The following is a 17,740-nucleotide window of genomic DNA, read 5'->3' as shown; positions in this document are numbered from 1 at the left end:
ACCGAGAAAGATGAACAGAATAGGATGAAGGGAAGTAAACAGTTGGTAATCATAACTGTGAGTGTGAGTGGAATGAATTCACCCATAAAATGGAATGGAGAGCAGACTGGATTAGAAACCAGAATCCAACAATTATTGTTTACCAGAGATGGACTTGAAATAGTGAGACGCACAGAGTTAAAATGAGGGACTGGAGCAGAATTTTTTATGCTTCAGCTGAAACAAAAAAGGAAGGGGTAGCAATCATGAGCTGAGTCAAAGCAAAAGCAAAAATAGACCTAAAAATAAAAATAGATCTGGTTTCTCTGATAAAGACCTTATTTTTCAAATATATAGGAAACTAAGTCAAATTTATAAAAATAAGAGCTATTCCTCAACTGATAAATTGTCAAAGGATATAAGCAAATAGTTTTCAGAAGGAGAAATCAAAGCTATCAAATACCACATCAAAAATGCTCTAAATTACTATTGATTAGGAAATGCAAATTAATTCTGAAATACCAATCAGATTGGCTAACATGACGGTAAAGGAAAATGACAAATGCCGGAGAGTATATATCAAAAAAAAGGTACACTAATGCATTGTTAGTGAAGTTTTAAACTGGCCAGATCATTTTGGAGAACAGTTTGGAACTATACCCAAAGGGTTATGAAACTGTCCAAACAGTTTTACCCAGCAATACCAATTCTAGGTATGTATCCTAAAGAGGTCAAAGAAAAAGGAAAAGGACTTATATGTACAGAAATCTTTATAGAAGCACTTTTTTTTGTGGTGGCAAAGAATTGGAAATTGTGGGGATGCCCATTCATTGGGGAAAGACTGAACATGTTGTGTTGTGTTATATGATTGTAATGGAATATTATGGTGCTATAAGAAATGATGAGCAGGATGGTTTCAGAAAAACCTGGGGAGACTTACATGAACTGATGCAGAATGAAATGAGCAGAATTAGATCACTGCACACAATAACAGCAATATTTTAAGAATGATCAACTGTGAAAAAATTTAGCTACTCTGACCAATACAATAAATCAAGACAATTTTGAATACTCATGGTGAAAATGCTATCCATCTCCAGAGAGAGAACTGATGAACTCTGAGTGCAAATTGAAGTATAATTTTTTCACTTTCTTTATTTCTCTTGTTGTTTTTTGCTACATGGCTAATATGGAAATATGTTTTGCATGATTTCACATATACAATTGATATCACATTGTTTGCCTTCTCAATTGGTGGGGGAGGGACTGGAAGAAAGGAGAGAATTTTGAAATCAAAAATGTTTAAAAAGATTGTTACAATAATCTTTGTTGTAATTTATAAAACAAAAAATTGTTTTTATAACAATAAACATTGTTATAACAGTCTTTTAAAAGATTGTTATAGTGCTATAGATTAATAATAAATTTTTTTAAAGCTTCCTGATTCTAAAAGACAAATTAAAAGTGGTGGTGGTAAAAAAAAAAAAGAGCTAGACTCTAATGGTGTTCCTTAGACTGCCTCTTAGATGATTGGGAAATGACTGAATAAATTATGGTATGTGAATGTAATAGAATATTATCATACCATAAGAAATGACAAAAAAGAATTTCAGAGAATCTTGGGCTGTATAAATTGACACAGAGTGAAGTGAGGAGAAACAGAGAGCAGAAACAAGAATGACATGGTCAAGAAAAAAACAACTTTGAAGACCTAAGAACTCTGATCGTTGCAATGACCAGCTGTGTCTCCTGAGCAGTTGTGCTAAAGCATGGTACCATCTCTTGACAGAAAGGTGATGGACACAAGACAGAGAAAAGAGATATTTTAAAAGAGATATTTGAACATATCCAATGTGTGAAATGTTGGTCTTGGAGTCAGGAAGACTGATCTTCCTGAGTCCAAATCTGGTCTCAGTTGTATGATCCTAGGCAAATCACTTAACCTTGTTTGTCTCAGTTTCCTCATCTGTAAAATGAGCTGGAGAAAAAAATGGCAAACCGTCCTAGTATCTTTGCTAAGAAAAGCCCAAATTGACTCATGAAGAGTTGTGCATGACTGAAAATGACTGAACACCAATATATGAATTCATTTTGCATAACTGTGCTTATTTGTTATAAGAATATGTTTTTCCCCCTCCTATTTATTTCTCTTGGCAAATTGGGGGGCGAGGGAGGCAGTGGTTAGAAAGGAGGTAGCAAAAGTGATGCTGAAAAAAGACCCACTGAAACCTTTTAAAGCATGTACAGAGTAGAACAGAAGGAAGTTCAGAAGGAAGCACAGAGAAGCAGAGAAAGTAATTTGTAGCATTTTTTCATATACTTTTTTAAAAAGCAATTATGAAATATCAATAATAATAACTAGCATTTTAATAGCACTTACTATGTTCCAGGTACTGTGTTAAGCAGTTACAATTATCATCTCATTTGGTCTTCACAACAACCCTGGGAGCTAGTTGTTATTTTTATCCCTATTTTATAGATGAGGAAACTGAGACAAATAGAAATTAAGTAACTTGCCCAAGATCACACAGCTAGTAAGTGTCTGAGGGCAGATTTGAATTCAGGTTTTCCTGAAGTCAAGCCCAAGCACTCCATCTACTAGTTGCCTAGGCTTCATGAAATTCATGGTTTCATGTAGAATTCTCTTTTGTATTCCACTCTTTGTATGGAAATGTTCTTTTTTTTTGTATTTGTTTTGTATCTTTTGTATTTAAGTTGAGGAGAAGTTTTGCATTTAAGTTTAGGGTAAAAAAATGAAATTAAATTACACATTTTTAATTTAAAAAGAAAAGAATTAGTTAAATATAAGGTAGTTTAGAAGAGAAGGCATTAGTAGTTGAGAGGGATCAGAAAATGCTGCCTTTAGGTGCTGTTTAAGCTGCTTCCTGAAGGAAGAAAGGGCTTCTGAGATGTGGAGGGGAAGAGAGAGTGCCTTCCAGTCATGGGGTATGGCCATTGCAAAGTTATGAAAGGTGGAGTGCTGTAGTAGATACACAAAGACCATTTTGACTGGATCAGAGAGTGTGGGATGTAATGTCCAATGAGGTGGGAAAGGTTTGGTGATAAGTATATTTTCATCAAGGATATCAAAGAAAAATCAGCAGCAATTGATTAAGACAAACAAAAACTGACTAAAGAAAAATAAGCAGGGGTTCAAAAGAGAAATCTAGCCAAGGAGATAAGTACTTTGCATCTACCTCAAAGGGTCTCTGTGAGGATTAAATGAGAATATTTGTAATGTCCTTAAATAACATAAATTCCCCAAAATTTTACAACAAACGAAATCCTTGGTTATTACAGATTTCCTAGATAATACAAAGTTCCTTAGTCCAAAAGGCATTTGTAATGGAGATTGTTTTTCTAAGTCAAGAGCCTACCCAATTAAATTAGCCTTATCACAGTAATAAAGTTTAACAAGCCCTTAAAAATTTACTCAGTATCTTTCTTAAATATGTAATTAGAAATTAATAACATTCTGGAATCTCACATAGATAATGAATATGGTAATCCATAAACCTACATGTTAATATACATAAATCTATCCTTAGATGAAACAGGTTTGAAAATCACACCCCTATTTTTCCCCAAGGATTCTCATTTGCTCAATAGGAATTCTATTTTTTTTTGTTTGCAAAAAACTTTTGCAAAAACTTTTGCACAGAATTTATAAGAACTTTAGGTGAAACTTCCTCTTAAATATAGACAAAACTTGGAAGTTTATCCTAGCCCATTCATTCTTCCCTATTTTTTTTTTGGACAGTTCTTAATCTATCTAGATTAAAAGAGGAATTGCTTTTTCTACAACATAGCTGATACAACTGTTTAACAAATTACACGATTTAGAAAGGTAACAATGCCCTAAACATTACTTGAAACAACCTATTATCAATTTAGGTGAAAGAATTTCTAAAGCACCTTGCACAGAGAATCATTCAACTCATCATTAATATGTTGAAGCTATAACTTTAAACAATCCTATATATTTTCATAATAGCCAAGATTTCAAGGGAAAAAAATCTGCTATCATAGTAAATATCAGTATTATTATTATCTGTTTATAACCAAATATACCTCATTAAATATTAAGTTTTAAATCATCTAATTTTATCACATCTTCTTAAAAAAACAATTCATATGCAACAAAATCCAGATTAAAAATTGCTTTAACACCATTTCTACCTCACAATGGTCTCTCAAATTTTACAATCTAAGAGAGTTTAGAAATACAATACAATTTTAGAAATACAGTAACAGCACAAATAATAAACGTCATATGACATCAATTGCATTTTTAGATTATCACATATAGAAATTAATGATCTTACTATTTTTGGTATTTAAAAACCACTTCAAAGTTATGGGGTATGGAACACTTACATTAAATTATAGAGATAATAATATTGTGTCAAACATATACCAATCATTGTGTTAAGCATTTTACAATCATCATATAATTTTTTTTTTGTTTTACAAAAGATTTTATTAAAGATCTTTACAGAAGAGCTTCAGGCACACCATTCGAGGTGTCACAGAGTCCTGTTAGGCAGTGGGCACTGGCTGAGGCATAGCTGGTTGCTCTGCCTTCCCACTCTTCTGCTCTGAGATGGGGGTAGTAGGAAGAATCTCATCCTGGGGCTCTACGATGCTCACATGGTCGGGCAGGGGCTTCTTAGGGCCAATCTTGCCACTTGGGTCCCAGGGCAACATGATTTTGACTTTAATTCCCAATACACCCTGTCTGAGGAGGACATGGCCCACAGCTGTGTCGACGTAGTAGTTGACAGGGTCTCTCCACTGTGGATCATCAGGCCATCCACAAACTTCATGGACTTGGCCTTCTGGCCTCTGAGCTTACCAGACACCACCACTTCACATCCCTTTGCTCCACTCTCCATAATGAAGCAAGGACACCATAGCAGGCCCTATGAACAGCAAGGCCTCCCAGGAGCTTGTAACACAAGGACTCAGCCCGGGCAATAGCACAGAGACCTCTGGTGGCCACCTTCTCAGCATGCAGCTCTACACTGCCTTCGGGGAAGCCAAACCTCTTCTGAACTACAGGTGTCAGTTCACGAATCCGGCGACCCTTCTCCCCAAGGACATTCTGAGTCCTGGTGGCCAAGATGATGATTTCTGTCCTGGTTTGGGTAACTCGAACCTCCACCCCAGAATAGCCATCCTCAGCCAGCTCCCTGGTGAGAAACTCATTCAGCTCAGCTTTGAAGATGCCATCAGCAACAAACTTCCTCTTCTTGGAGACCTGCACCGCCATCTTGCACCGACAAGAAAGAATCATCACATAATTTTGATCCCATAACAACAACCATTATTATTTTCCCTTTAAAATCAGGAAACAGAGCTGATAGAGCTAAAATAGCTTGCCAAAAGTTGATATATTGTTCAATTGGAACAGAGAAGTATGGGGTTTACCAAGAGCAGAGGCTGACTTCTCATCTCATGGTGGCACACCAGGCCTTGCCAGGGGCTTCCCAGTGGTAATAATTCTTGGTGGCAGGGTTTAGGTAATGCTCATCACAGGCCCGACCTGTCTATCTCTCCCTTCCCCCACGGGTGCAAAATTTATTAAGCCTAGCACAGTTTGTAGCTACTGGGGCAGGGTAGGCAGAATGTATAGGAACTAGGTGACATTTCCAAGCTTTTCCTAGAAGGGTGGGCTGCAAGGTGCCTAGGGGCACAAGACTGTTAGGATCACTGCCAGTCTATGATTTCTGCCCCTCCCCTCTTTTTGCCAGGTGGGGAAGGGTAATTTAAGTTTTCCCTACAATTCTCCTGCATTCTCTTCTCTTAATCTTATCTAGGATGAGAGGGGATAACAAGAACCCTTGTGGCTGTTAAAAATCCCTGAGCTGGGATACCCTCTTAACTCTGGGGAGTAAGTAGGGGATGCTGAGCAATCAGGAGTGGGAGGAAGTGTTTCAGCAGCTCCTGGAATTATCCCAAAAGTCTCAGGAGTTTTCTCCTGCAGTCCCCAAATGATCAATTTCCAAACTCCTTAATGATTAACTTCAAAACTTCCAAAATCTGCTAAAATGTGTTTAACTGTATCTAACTTTTCACTGTAGCTCCAGGTTGGCCAGACTAGGAACCACAAGGAAAAGAATCTTACAGGTTTGTTTGTTTGCTTTTCTAGCTGTAGCCCTTAGAAGTCTCTGACTGTCTGCATTTAATTCTTACAAGGTAACAGATTCATTCACAGCGCATGTGATATGAATACAGAAACACACACTGACAGACAAAACAACAGAACAAATACAAACAGAGCTCACAATGACAAGGAGAGAGGGAATTAGAGGTTTATTAGAAACCCCCATCAAGAATTGGCTATTATTATTTCAAGGAAGGGTGGTTGAGGAATTTGCAAGGATTCGAGACCTCACAGGGCAGCCTTGGTACCCCCAGTGTTTGTGACTTTCCATAACCTTTAGATGGCTCCTATATTCAGATTTACAATGCCCCGGTTTCTTGCAATAGGGACAAATATCAGATTTGTGGTCTCTTACCACTTTAGGAGTGGGTTGTGGCGTTGGGATGGGAGCTGTTCAAAGTTCCCTTTTTGCTTTAAGATCCTCCTCAGCCTGTGTTACTAATATCTGGGCAAGCTGGGAGACAAGATTGGAGGAGATAGACAGGCTGGGGCTGTTGGACAAGAGGGGAGAATGGGGTAAAGGGAGAAAAGGTGATGATGCTGAAGCAGCTTCTCAAGTCTTAAGGGAAGAGGTTTCTGCCTTTTGTACTTGCTCCGCCTCCTCAGTGAACCAATGATGAAAACATTCCTAGTCCTGGCTAGAGGTCTTGTTGGCCTTTAAACTTAATTTTATTTTAAGATAAAGGAACTGACAGTTCAAAAGAGCTCCATCGTGGTCAACATCATTCGGGGCTATCTTTAGTTAACTGTCAGTAGCATTGGCAATACTTGTGATCAACAGGTTGGTAATGGCTTGACATATAAGAGATGGTGGTCTTGAGGGGGGTGGAGTCAAGATGGTGGAGTAGAAACAGGACCTCCGCATGGCTCCCACCACCTCCAATTCATGTAAAAGGGGACTCTAAACAAACTTTGGAGGTACAGAACCCACAAAATGACACAGAGAAGCTAACTTCCCGCTGAGGACAGCCCAGCAGGCTGGCAGGAATCAGCCAGCACAGCACCCTGGGAGCCAAACCTGATGAGGGTTGGCTATCAGGTTCAGCAGGGACTCTGATCTTATCTTAAGACCAGAACCTGCGATTCAGTCTGGAAAGAATTCAACTCAAGCCTAGTTGGAGTCAGAGTTGTAAAAGTTTATTATACACTTTACAGCAGGCAAGGATCCTTAGGGAACCTGCAAGCTTAAAGGAAACACAGGCATAGCTTTTAAAGAGGTAAGGCTATTCATTAGATATCAATTAGGCTGACCAGGGGAGAAGAGGGTGGGATTAAGGAGGAGTTAAGGTGGGGCTAAGGTGGGGTCAGTGTTTAAAGGGATATGCAAGCTTTATGTAACTGCGAAGGCATAGTACCCATGATACTAGGAAAAACAGGGAGGGGAGGGGGCCTACCTGGAGGTGTGGTTTTAGGCTTGAAACATCACTAAGTCAGCAAGTGGTCAAGGGCTGATGGAGAAGTGCCCACTCTGCCACCCATCAGTGTCATGCTTGACAGGATTGATGTCTGAGAACCAAGGTTAGGGAGAGATAATTGCTTAAGGAGTTAACCTAGAGATGGGGTATTGAAGGATTCATGGGGGCAACAGCACTATACAAGGGGGAGATAATAGTTGCCAAAGCTGGAATGTTTATAGATACTTTTGTGAAGGATTGATAGGTATAGCTTGTTAGTGTTCCAAGGCTGAGATAAACAATTCATGAGTTGTTGCTGGGCACAGTTAATGCTTTGAAGCTAGGCAGAGTACAGGTAGGGGGAAGGCACAGAGTTAATGTTCTGTGACTGGGGGGGGGGGGGGATGTATTGTGATTTTACAGACTGGTTTTACAAATTGCTGTTACAATTTTACAGACCAGTTTTACAAATAGATGTTACAGATAGAGATCCCAAGCACCCTAAGCACCCCATCAAACCCAGCCCCACACTGAGGTTTTAGCCCCAGGGTGGGCCTGACCAACCACTGGCTGGAGGGACTCCAGATCACCAGGAGCTATGGCAGTCCAGAATTATCAACACATAGATGCTAAGGACAAAGTGAGAGGTCAGTGCAGTGTGGATGTTGGGATCCAGTAGTCGGGAGTGTGTCGGCTTTTACCCCCAGGGCAAGAAGCCACTGAGGAACCACAGCTCAGCCACAATCATGTGGCAGCTTCAGCCCCTGGCCTGCAGATTGTAGGGGGACCAAGCAAGCAGTCTGAGGAGTAATTGCTCTTGCTTTAACCTGCTTGGATCTGAATTGCGGTCTAGGGTAGAGGTTCTGGGGTTTGTGACCAGCTTGCCAGAACGTGTGGAGGCTTCAGAGAGGGCACCCAACTAATACCTCTGGCAGCTGAGAAAACCCCAGCATTTGGAACGAAGCTCCCTCATCTGGTGTCAGAGTCCTACTGTGGCAAAAAGCCCAAAAGTCAAGTAATTGAGTGACAAAATGAGCAGGCAAAGGAAGCAAACCCAGCAAAGCAAACCAACATTAGACTCCTATTTTGGGGACAAAAAGGATCAAAGCATGGAACAGGAGGAAGACAGTGAAGTCAGAACTCCTGCACCAAAAGCTCCAAAGGAAAAAATGAGTTGGTTACAGGCCATAGAGGACCTTAAGAAGCAGATAAGAGAAGTGGAGGAAAAATTAGGAAGAGAAATGAGAACAATGCGAGAAAATTATAAAATGAGAGTCAACAGCCTGAACTGAGGAAAATAACACCTTAAAAATCAGACTAACTCAAATGGCAAAAGAGGCTCCAAAAGGCCATGAGGAGAAGAATGCCTTAAAAAGCTGAATTTTCCAGATGGAAAAAGAATCTCAAAAGCTCACTGAAGACAATCATTCCTTCAGAATTAGATTGGAACAAATTGAAGCCAATGAATTTATGAGAAGTCAAGATGCTGTTAAACAGATCCAAACAAATGAAAGAATAGAAGGCAATGTGAAATATCTCATGGGAAAAACCACTGACCTGGAAAATAGATCCAGGAGAGATAATTTTAAAATTATTGGACTACCTGAAAGCCATGATCAAAAAAAGAACCTAGAAATCATCCTCCAAGAAATTCTCAAGGAAAACTGCCTTGATGTTTTAGAACCAGAGGGCAAAATAGAGGTTGAAAGAATCCACTGATCACCCCCTGAAAAAGATCCCAAAAAGAAAACTCCTAGGAATATCATAGCCAGGTTCCAAAAGTCCCAGATTAAGGAGAGAATATTACAAGCAGCCAGGAAGAAAAATTTTGAATATTGTGGAAACAGTCAGGATAACTCAGGATCTGGCAGCTTCTACACTGAGGGATCAAAGGGCTTGGAATATGATATTCCGGAGGGCAAAGGAGCTGGCATTAAAACCAAGAGTCCTCTACCCAGCAAAACTGAATATCATGTTTCAGGGGAAAATATGGTCATCCAGTGGAATAGAGGACTTTCAAGCATTCTTGATGAAAAAACCAGAGTTAAGTAGAAAATTTTACATTCAGATACAAGAAGCAAGAGAAGCATGAGAAGGTAAACAGGGAAAAGAAATCATAAGGAACTTATCAAAGTTGAACTATTAACATTCCTACATGGAAAAACAATAATTGTAACTGATGAAACTTTTCTCAGTATGAAAATAGTTGAAATAAATATATATATATGTATACATACATATATATATATATATATGTCTATGTCGGAGGGTATACGGGCATATGAATACATATGTGAATGTGTGTATATATGTTTACAGGTATACATAGATAGAGGGCACAGGACCAATTTAATAGGAAGGGATGATACTTAAAAGGTGAAATTAAGAGATGAGAGAAGAATATAATGAGAGGAGATGGGGAGAGACAGAATGGGGCAAACTATCTCATATAGAAGAGGCAAGGAAAAATGGTTACAATGGAGGGGAAGAATAGGAAGACAAAAGGGAATGGGTCAACCTTATTCTCATTGAATTTGGCTTGGGGAGGGAATGACATACACACTAAATTGGGTATCTCACCCTACAAGAGAGTGGGGGGAAGGGGATGAGAGGGGGGATGATGGAAGGGAGGGCAGGCTGGGGGAGAGGGATGTTGGAAGCACCCACTTTCGAAAAGGGACAGGATCAAAGTAGAGAATAGAACAAGTGGGAGGTGGGATAGGAGGGAGGGAAATATAGTCAGTCTTTTACAATGTATCTACTATGATAATGTTTTGCATTAGCTACACATGTACAACCTATACTGAATTGCTTATCTTCCCAGTAAGGGTGGGTGACAAGGGAGGAAGGGAATGAATCTGGAATTCAAAGTTTTAAAATCAAATGTTTAAATATATATATATATATAATTAATACTATCTTACATGTAATTGAGAAATAAGATATACAGGTACTGGGGCATAGAGATCCACCATGCCCTACTGAAAAAGTTGATGGGGGTATGGGAGAAGATATGGGAGAGAGCAGATTGGAGGAGGGGATATCCTGTGGGACTGATATTTTGGGGTGGTAGGTAGGGGAAAAATGGGGAAAAAATTTGTAACTCAAAATCTGGCGGAAATGAATGATGTAAATCAGAAGTTAATAAAGCATTTGAAAAATTAAAAAAAAAAGAGAGATGGTGGTCTTGTGAGTCAGATTTCTAGTTTTAGTTACTCATAGCTAATTTTCCTAGATCAATCCTTATCTCCAGTAAGTAATACAGAGCAACTTGATCCCTGCTCCCAGAGCTAGCTTAAAGGGAATTGTGGACTTCAACCAAACTAGTGATAGTCTAATGGAAGCTGGGAATGGAGGAATTTACCTGACCCCATCAAGGTTAAGACTTCAGGAAAAAATGGATGCTGAGGCACTTGAGTCATTAGTATTGGTAGGGTGGCTGTAGCAGCAAGCACCCCAAGCTTCCTCAGGGTGGCTGCTCACACATGTTCTTGGATCTGCTTTGATAAAGGAAAGCAACTCAAAATGGGTTAACAAGCTTACTTTAATCAGTCAGACATATATCGTTTACCTTGTTCAGGGGAAAAAGGTCAGCACCCCGAACTTCAAAGTATACAGGCAGAATTATCAAGACAGAAACAGATCAAGTAGACAGATTTCCAAACTGTCCAACCATTACATCCATACCAAATCAGCATCCGGGTTTTTCAAAGCCGGGGGGGGGGGGGCTCCAGACAACGGCTTCCCAGAATCCATATCAAATCACAGAACACTTCTCAAAGTGAGCCCCCAAAACAAAGCCTCACATCAGGGCTTATATAGCCTTCTCCTGGCTCAGAGAATGTAACAACCTTATTGACTCACTGGCCAATCAAAAAGTATCTACTGAAAAACAAGCCTCCCACCCCAGGCTTCAGGTGCACTTTAGCCTAGGGGCAGGGAAGATCTTCCAAATTTGCATTCCCATTACAGTGGCATTGTTTTTCCTACTCCATCAGTTCCATCAGACTTCACAGATACCATAACTGTCAACCTGGAAGTTTGGTTAAAAGAGGCAAACAGGGTAGGTGGAATATAAATTCATATTGTTTATTCTCTTAAACTAGCAGAATACATGCACATGGAGGCAGAGCTTCAATTCTGACTGCCTGATAAAAAGAATGAGAAGTCTTATCTATGTTTTAGAACAATCCCAACTCAGGATGTCTATGTCACTCAAATTTATGATCTCATATGTGTTTAATGAGAAAGAAATTCTTTTAATCGAATAGGTTGTAAATACTATAAGATTAGAGAGCTGACAAGGTGTCAATTGAAATTACAACCCAGGATATCTTGTGTTTCCTTCACCATTAACATGACATAGTAGATGTCCATAAAATATTAAGATAAGAAAAGTCCCATTATTCAAGGTAGGGTCCAGTCAAGGCACCTTGTCCTTGGTAGTCTTTAACAGAAGAATGTTCTTGGTCAGCTTTAGCTGTTGACACAGGAAGGGGCATTTTGAGTTCACTCAGAGAGCAAGGCATGTCTGTTATGCTAGAGCATTGCAAAACATTATGTTAGATTAAATTCAGAGTGGGCCACAATGCCTCTCCTGATTGGCCAATCCAGGTTTTAGGCCTATCTCAGATCTTGGGGGTTCAAAACGGTTTGGGGAGGGTTCTACCATATATGATTCTAGCTCTGTACCCCCTTATTTCCAAGGAAAGCAGAGTGGTTAGCCTCTGGCCTCAACCTCTGCTTCTCCTCCTGGGAGGAATCTAAGTCTGTCTTGGAGAAGAGGAGGGAGAGTTGATGCTAGAGATGTATATTCTTGCCTCCCTGAAAACCACATGTAAAGAGACCCATGTAGACACACATAATTTACATGCCAAACAAACAATGCATCATATACCACCCCTACATTTATTTCCTTCTTTCCATTAAAAAGAAGGAAAATGAGTCAAAAACTTCTGAGAATGGTTAAAACTCTTGCTTGACCCCTTATTCTCACTCACACCAATCAATCAATCAAGTAACAAGTGTTTATGAAGTGCTTGCTCTGTGATAGGCACTATGCAAAGAAAGCATGGTCCTTACTCCCAAGGAGATCACATTCTAATGGGGGTGAGGGTGGGGCGGGGGAAAAACATGAAAGCAACTATGTATTCAAGACACATGGAGTGTAAATGAAAGGTAATACCAGTGGGATGGCACTAGCAGTGGTCTGGACAGGAAAGTCCTCTTGCAGAAAGTTATACAGCAAGTCAATTGCTAAATCTTATCAAATATACCCTACAATAGCTGTGGTTTTTTTTTCCTCTTCTTCCCTCAAATAGCCACCACCCTAGCTCAGGCTCTTATCACATCCCACCTGACTAGTGCAATTGCCTCATAACTGGTCTTGTTCCTCTCCAATCCATACTCTACCAAGATGCCAAAGTGATCTGAAGCACAAGTTTGACCATGTCACTCCCCTACTAAACAACCTCTAGCAGCTCCCTATTACCTCTAGATATCAACTCCTTCGTGGGGCATTTAGAGTTCTTTATAACCTAGCCTCAATTTATCTTTTTTACTTTATTGCATATTACTACTCTGCACAATCTCTACAGTCTACCAAAATATCCTTCTTATTATCCTCATACACAGTATTCCATCTCCCTTCTTCATTCACTGGCTCTCTTCATACCCAAAATGTACTTCCTCGTCAACTCTGCTCCTTCAAGTCCCTTGAAATTTACTTCAAGATTCAGCTCAAGCACTACCTTCTATATGAGGACTTTCTGATTCTCCCAGCTGTTAGTACCTTCTCTCCCACATTACAATGTATTTATTTTGCACGTGTATGTCTTTATGTGCATGTGTTGTCTCCCCCAATAGTACATAAGCTCCTGGAGGGCAGACCAGAGACTATTTTGCTTTTTGTCTTTGTATCCCCAGAGCCCAGCAGTGCCGTGTACACAGGAGGCTCTTAATAGATTGACAACTTTTACAAGCCCCTCTGAAAGATAATGGAGCAATTCCAAGGATTTCCAGAATGGTTCATTCAGCCTTTTAATCAAAGTACTATGTGAAAATAGCAAAGAAATAAGGACAGAAATAAACGTTTCCCCTAAGACATTTTGAATGAAGACATTAGAAATTCTTACTCAAGATTGGAGAATTCAGGATGAAAGGCAGAGACACTTCCCATATCAATGATTTCTCTGAAAACAAAACAAAACAAAACACAGTGCCTGGCCTAAAGTAAGAAAAATGCAGAAAAGGAAAACAACAGAAAACAATTTTAAAAGACAGATGATAAGAAACATGAGAGTTCTACAAAGCAATAATTAATTCTGTGTTGAACTTTAAGATAGCATATGAAGAAATAATCTAAAGATTATGGTTCTTCAAGAAAAATGCCATGAAAAAGAAAACTTGACCTACTTTAAGAAATCCCACAGAAAAATTGCACAAAAATATTAGGAAGCAATTGACATATGTGCAACTAGGTGGTCCAGTGGAAAGAATATTGGACCTGGGCTCAGGAAGCCTGAGTTCAAATCTGGTCTCACACACTTCCTGGTATGTGACCCTGGGCAAGTCACTTAACCCTGTTTTGACTCAGTTTCCTCATCTATAAAATGAGCTGGACAAGGAAATGGTAAACCACTCCAATATCTTTGTCAAGAAAACCCCCAAAGGGGTCACAAGGAACATAGGATCTAGCAGTTACTACCTTTTAAACTAATTAGGCTGCATCCAGGTATAAATAATCACCTCAGCATCACTGTTGAGTCATCTATGCACAGGAAAGAAACACAAAGCAAAAAATGCAGCTAGGGACCTAAGGTCCACATTCAGCTCATCTCGCTGAACCCCTACTTTACCTATTATGTGTCTGTAGCCACAATGTAGAAAATGTCGGTTGCCTTCAAAAGAAATCAAGAAATGCATAGCTACTTGCCACATGGGACAGAGGAAGAGAGAGAACCTTTTAAAAAAAGTTTTTATTCATATCTTCTATTCCTTACATCATTATAGTTATGCCAAGCATCCCTCTCTCTCCTTTTCTCCCTCCCAGAGGGCCATACCATATGACAAATAATATTTTTAGAGAGGAAAATATCAGTACAACTGATACAACAAACAAGTCTGAAAATATGTGCAATGTGTAATACATTGGACCTCCTACCTCTATAAAAGATAGTTTGGGGATATCTTTTCATATCTCTTTATTCAAGTAGTGCTTGATCTTTATAATTTTGTTACATTTACTTTTTTTTGAGATGTATTTATTCTTTACATTTACATTGATGTAGTCACTGTATACATTGTTTTCTTGATTTTACTTACTTCACTCTGCATCAGTTCACTTAGAAATTTCATGCTTCATCATCACATTTTTTTTGCCATGCACCTTTATTAGTAAAAAAAAAAAAATTAGCATGCACTATATATATACATGCATTATTTTTCCAGTACATTAAATATATTATAAATCATAGACAAAAAAGACATTTTAAAAGGATGAGATTTAAATAAAATATACAATATTTTAAAATATTTTTACTTATTAATGATACAAATACAATTTGCATCTTTCTAAAAATATTTTCAGTTGCAGGCAATATGATTAAATATGCTTCCTCATTTTCTTTTTTGAAATTTTGATTAATTTTTCATTTTCAATGTTCACTTTTTTTTTAAAGCAATCGGGGTTAAGTAACTTGCTCAAGGTTACACAGCCAGTTATTTCTGGGTGGGGTGCTAAGTATCTGAGCCCAGATTTGATCCCCAGGTCATCCTAACACTGGAGCCAGTGCTCTTACTCGGTGAGCCACCTGGCCGCCCCATCAATGTTCACTTTTATAAGATTTTGTGTTCTAAATCTTCCCCCCTCCCCTCATTTTCCCCACAGCAAGACAGCATACAGTCTGATCCAGGCTATACATATATGATCATATTGAACATATTTCCACATTAGTCATGTTGTAAAGAAGAATCAGAACCAAAAGGGAAAAACCACGAGAAAGAAAACACAAAAAACAACAACAACAAAGAGAAAAGATCATGCTTCAATCTGCATTCAGACTTCAGTCTTTTGGAATTGTCTTAGATCATTGTTTTGTTCTGTGGAGTTAAATCTAAGAAAGTCGGTCATTGTACAATGTTGGGGCTACTGTGTACAGTGTGCTCCTGGTTCTGCTCACTTCACTCAGCATCAGTTCATGCAAGTTCAAGTCAGCCTGCTCACTATTTCTTATGGGAAAATAGTATTCCATTACATTCATATACCACAGCTTGTTCCGCCATTCTCCAATTAATGGGAATCCTCTCAATTTTCAATTCCTGGCCACCACAAAAAAGAGCTGCTTTAAATATTTTTGTACATGTGGGTCCTTTTCCTTTTTTTATGATCTCTTGGGGATACAGATGTAGTAGTGGTATTGTTGGATCAAACGGTATGCACAGTTTTATAGCCCTTTGGGCATAGTTCCAAATTGTTCTCTAGAATGGTTGGATCAATTCACAACTCCACCAATAGTGCATTAGTGTTCCAACTTTCCCACATCTTCTCCAACATTTATCATTTTCCTGTTTTGTCATGTTAGCCAATCTGATGTGGTACCTCAGAGTTGTTTTAATTTACATTTCTCTAATCAATAGTGATTTAGAGCATTTTTTCATATGACTATAGATAGATTTAATTTCTTCATCCAAAAACTGCCTATTCATACCCTTTGACCATTTATCAATTGGGAAATGACTTGAATTCTTATAGATTTGACTCAGCTCTCTATATATTAGAAATGAGGCCTTTATCAGAGACACTGGCTTAAAAATTGTTTCCCAGCTTTCTGCTTCCCTTCTAATCTTGATTGCATTGGCTTTGTTTGTGCAAAAACTTTTTAATTTAATATAATCAAAATAATCCATTTTGCATTTCATAATATTCTCTATCTTTTGCTTGGTAATAAATTCTTCCCTTCACCATAGGCAACCTGATAGGCAAACTATCCCTTGTTCTTCTAATTTGCTTATAGTTTAGCCCTTTATGCCCAAATCATGTACCCATTTTGACCTTATCTTGGTATACAGTATAAGATGTTGGTCTATGTCTAGTTTCTACCATATTGTTTTACAGTTTTTCCAGAAGATTTTCCCATTTCAAACAGAGAGTACTTATCCCAGAAGGTGGGGTCTTTGGGTTTATTAAACAGTAGATTACTATAGTTATTGACTATTGTGTCTTGTGTACCTAACATTTTCCACAGATCCACCACTCTATTTCTTAGCCAGTGCCAAGTAGTTTTGATGATTGCTGATTTATAATACAGTTTTAGATATAGTATGGCTAAACCACCCTCCTTTGCATTTCTTTTCATTAATTCCCTTGATATTTTGAAACTTTTGTTCTTCCAGATGAATTTTGTTATTAGTTTTCCCAGGTCTATAAAATAATTTTTTGGTAGTTTGATTGGTATGGCACTGAATAAGTAAATTAATTTAAGTAGCACTGTCATTTTTATTATGTTAGCTTGGCCTACCCATGAGGAACTAATATTTTTCCAATTATTTAGATCTGACTTTACTTGTGTGAAAAGTGTTTTATAATTGTGTTCATATAGTTCCTGGGTTTGTTTTGGCAGGAAGACTCCCAAATATTTTATATTGTCTATTGTTACTTTAAATGGAATTTCTTTTTCTTTCTCTTGCTGCTGGGCTTTTTCAGTTTATAGAAATGCTGATGACCTATGTGGGTTTATTTTATATCCTGAAACTTTGCTAAAGTTGTTAATTATTTCAAGTAGTTTTTTAGTTGATTCTCTAGGATTCTCTAAGTATACTATCATATTATCTTCAAAATAGTGATAGTTTTGTTTCTTTATTGCCTATTCTAATTCCTTCAATTTCTTTTTTCTTCTCTTATAGCCAAAGCTAACATTTCCAGTACAATGAATTGAATAAGAATGGTGATAATGGACATCTTTGTTTCACTCTCAATCTTATTGGAAATGCATCTAGTTTATCCCCATTACATATAATGCTTACTGATGGTTTTAGATAGATGCTACTTACCATTTTAAGGAAAATTTCATTGATTCCTATGCTCTTGTGTTTTTAATAGGAATGGTTACTGTATTTTGTCAAAAGCTTTTCCTGCATCTGTTAATTTTGTTATTAATATGGTCAATTATGTTGACCCTATGGACCCTGTTGACCCTGTGGA

At 38.3% G+C, this 17,740-nt stretch overlaps 1 pseudogene; it reads right to left on the bottom strand.

Moving 5' to 3' along the window:
* Positions 1 to 4,433: 4,433 nt before the first annotated feature.
* On the bottom strand, positions 4,434 to 5,287 carry LOC138168011 (small ribosomal subunit protein uS3-like; annotated as a pseudogene).
* Positions 5,288 to 17,740: the final 12,453 nt, after the last annotated feature.

Source organism: Petaurus breviceps, unplaced genomic scaffold (assembly GCF_028583685.1).
Source record: "Petaurus breviceps papuanus isolate PSGF00001 unplaced genomic scaffold, PetGlider_PUasm1.0 350, whole genome shotgun sequence".
Lineage (NCBI taxonomy): Eukaryota > Metazoa > Chordata > Mammalia > Diprotodontia > Petauridae > Petaurus > Petaurus breviceps.
This window is presented reverse-complemented; position numbering and strand designations above follow the sequence as displayed.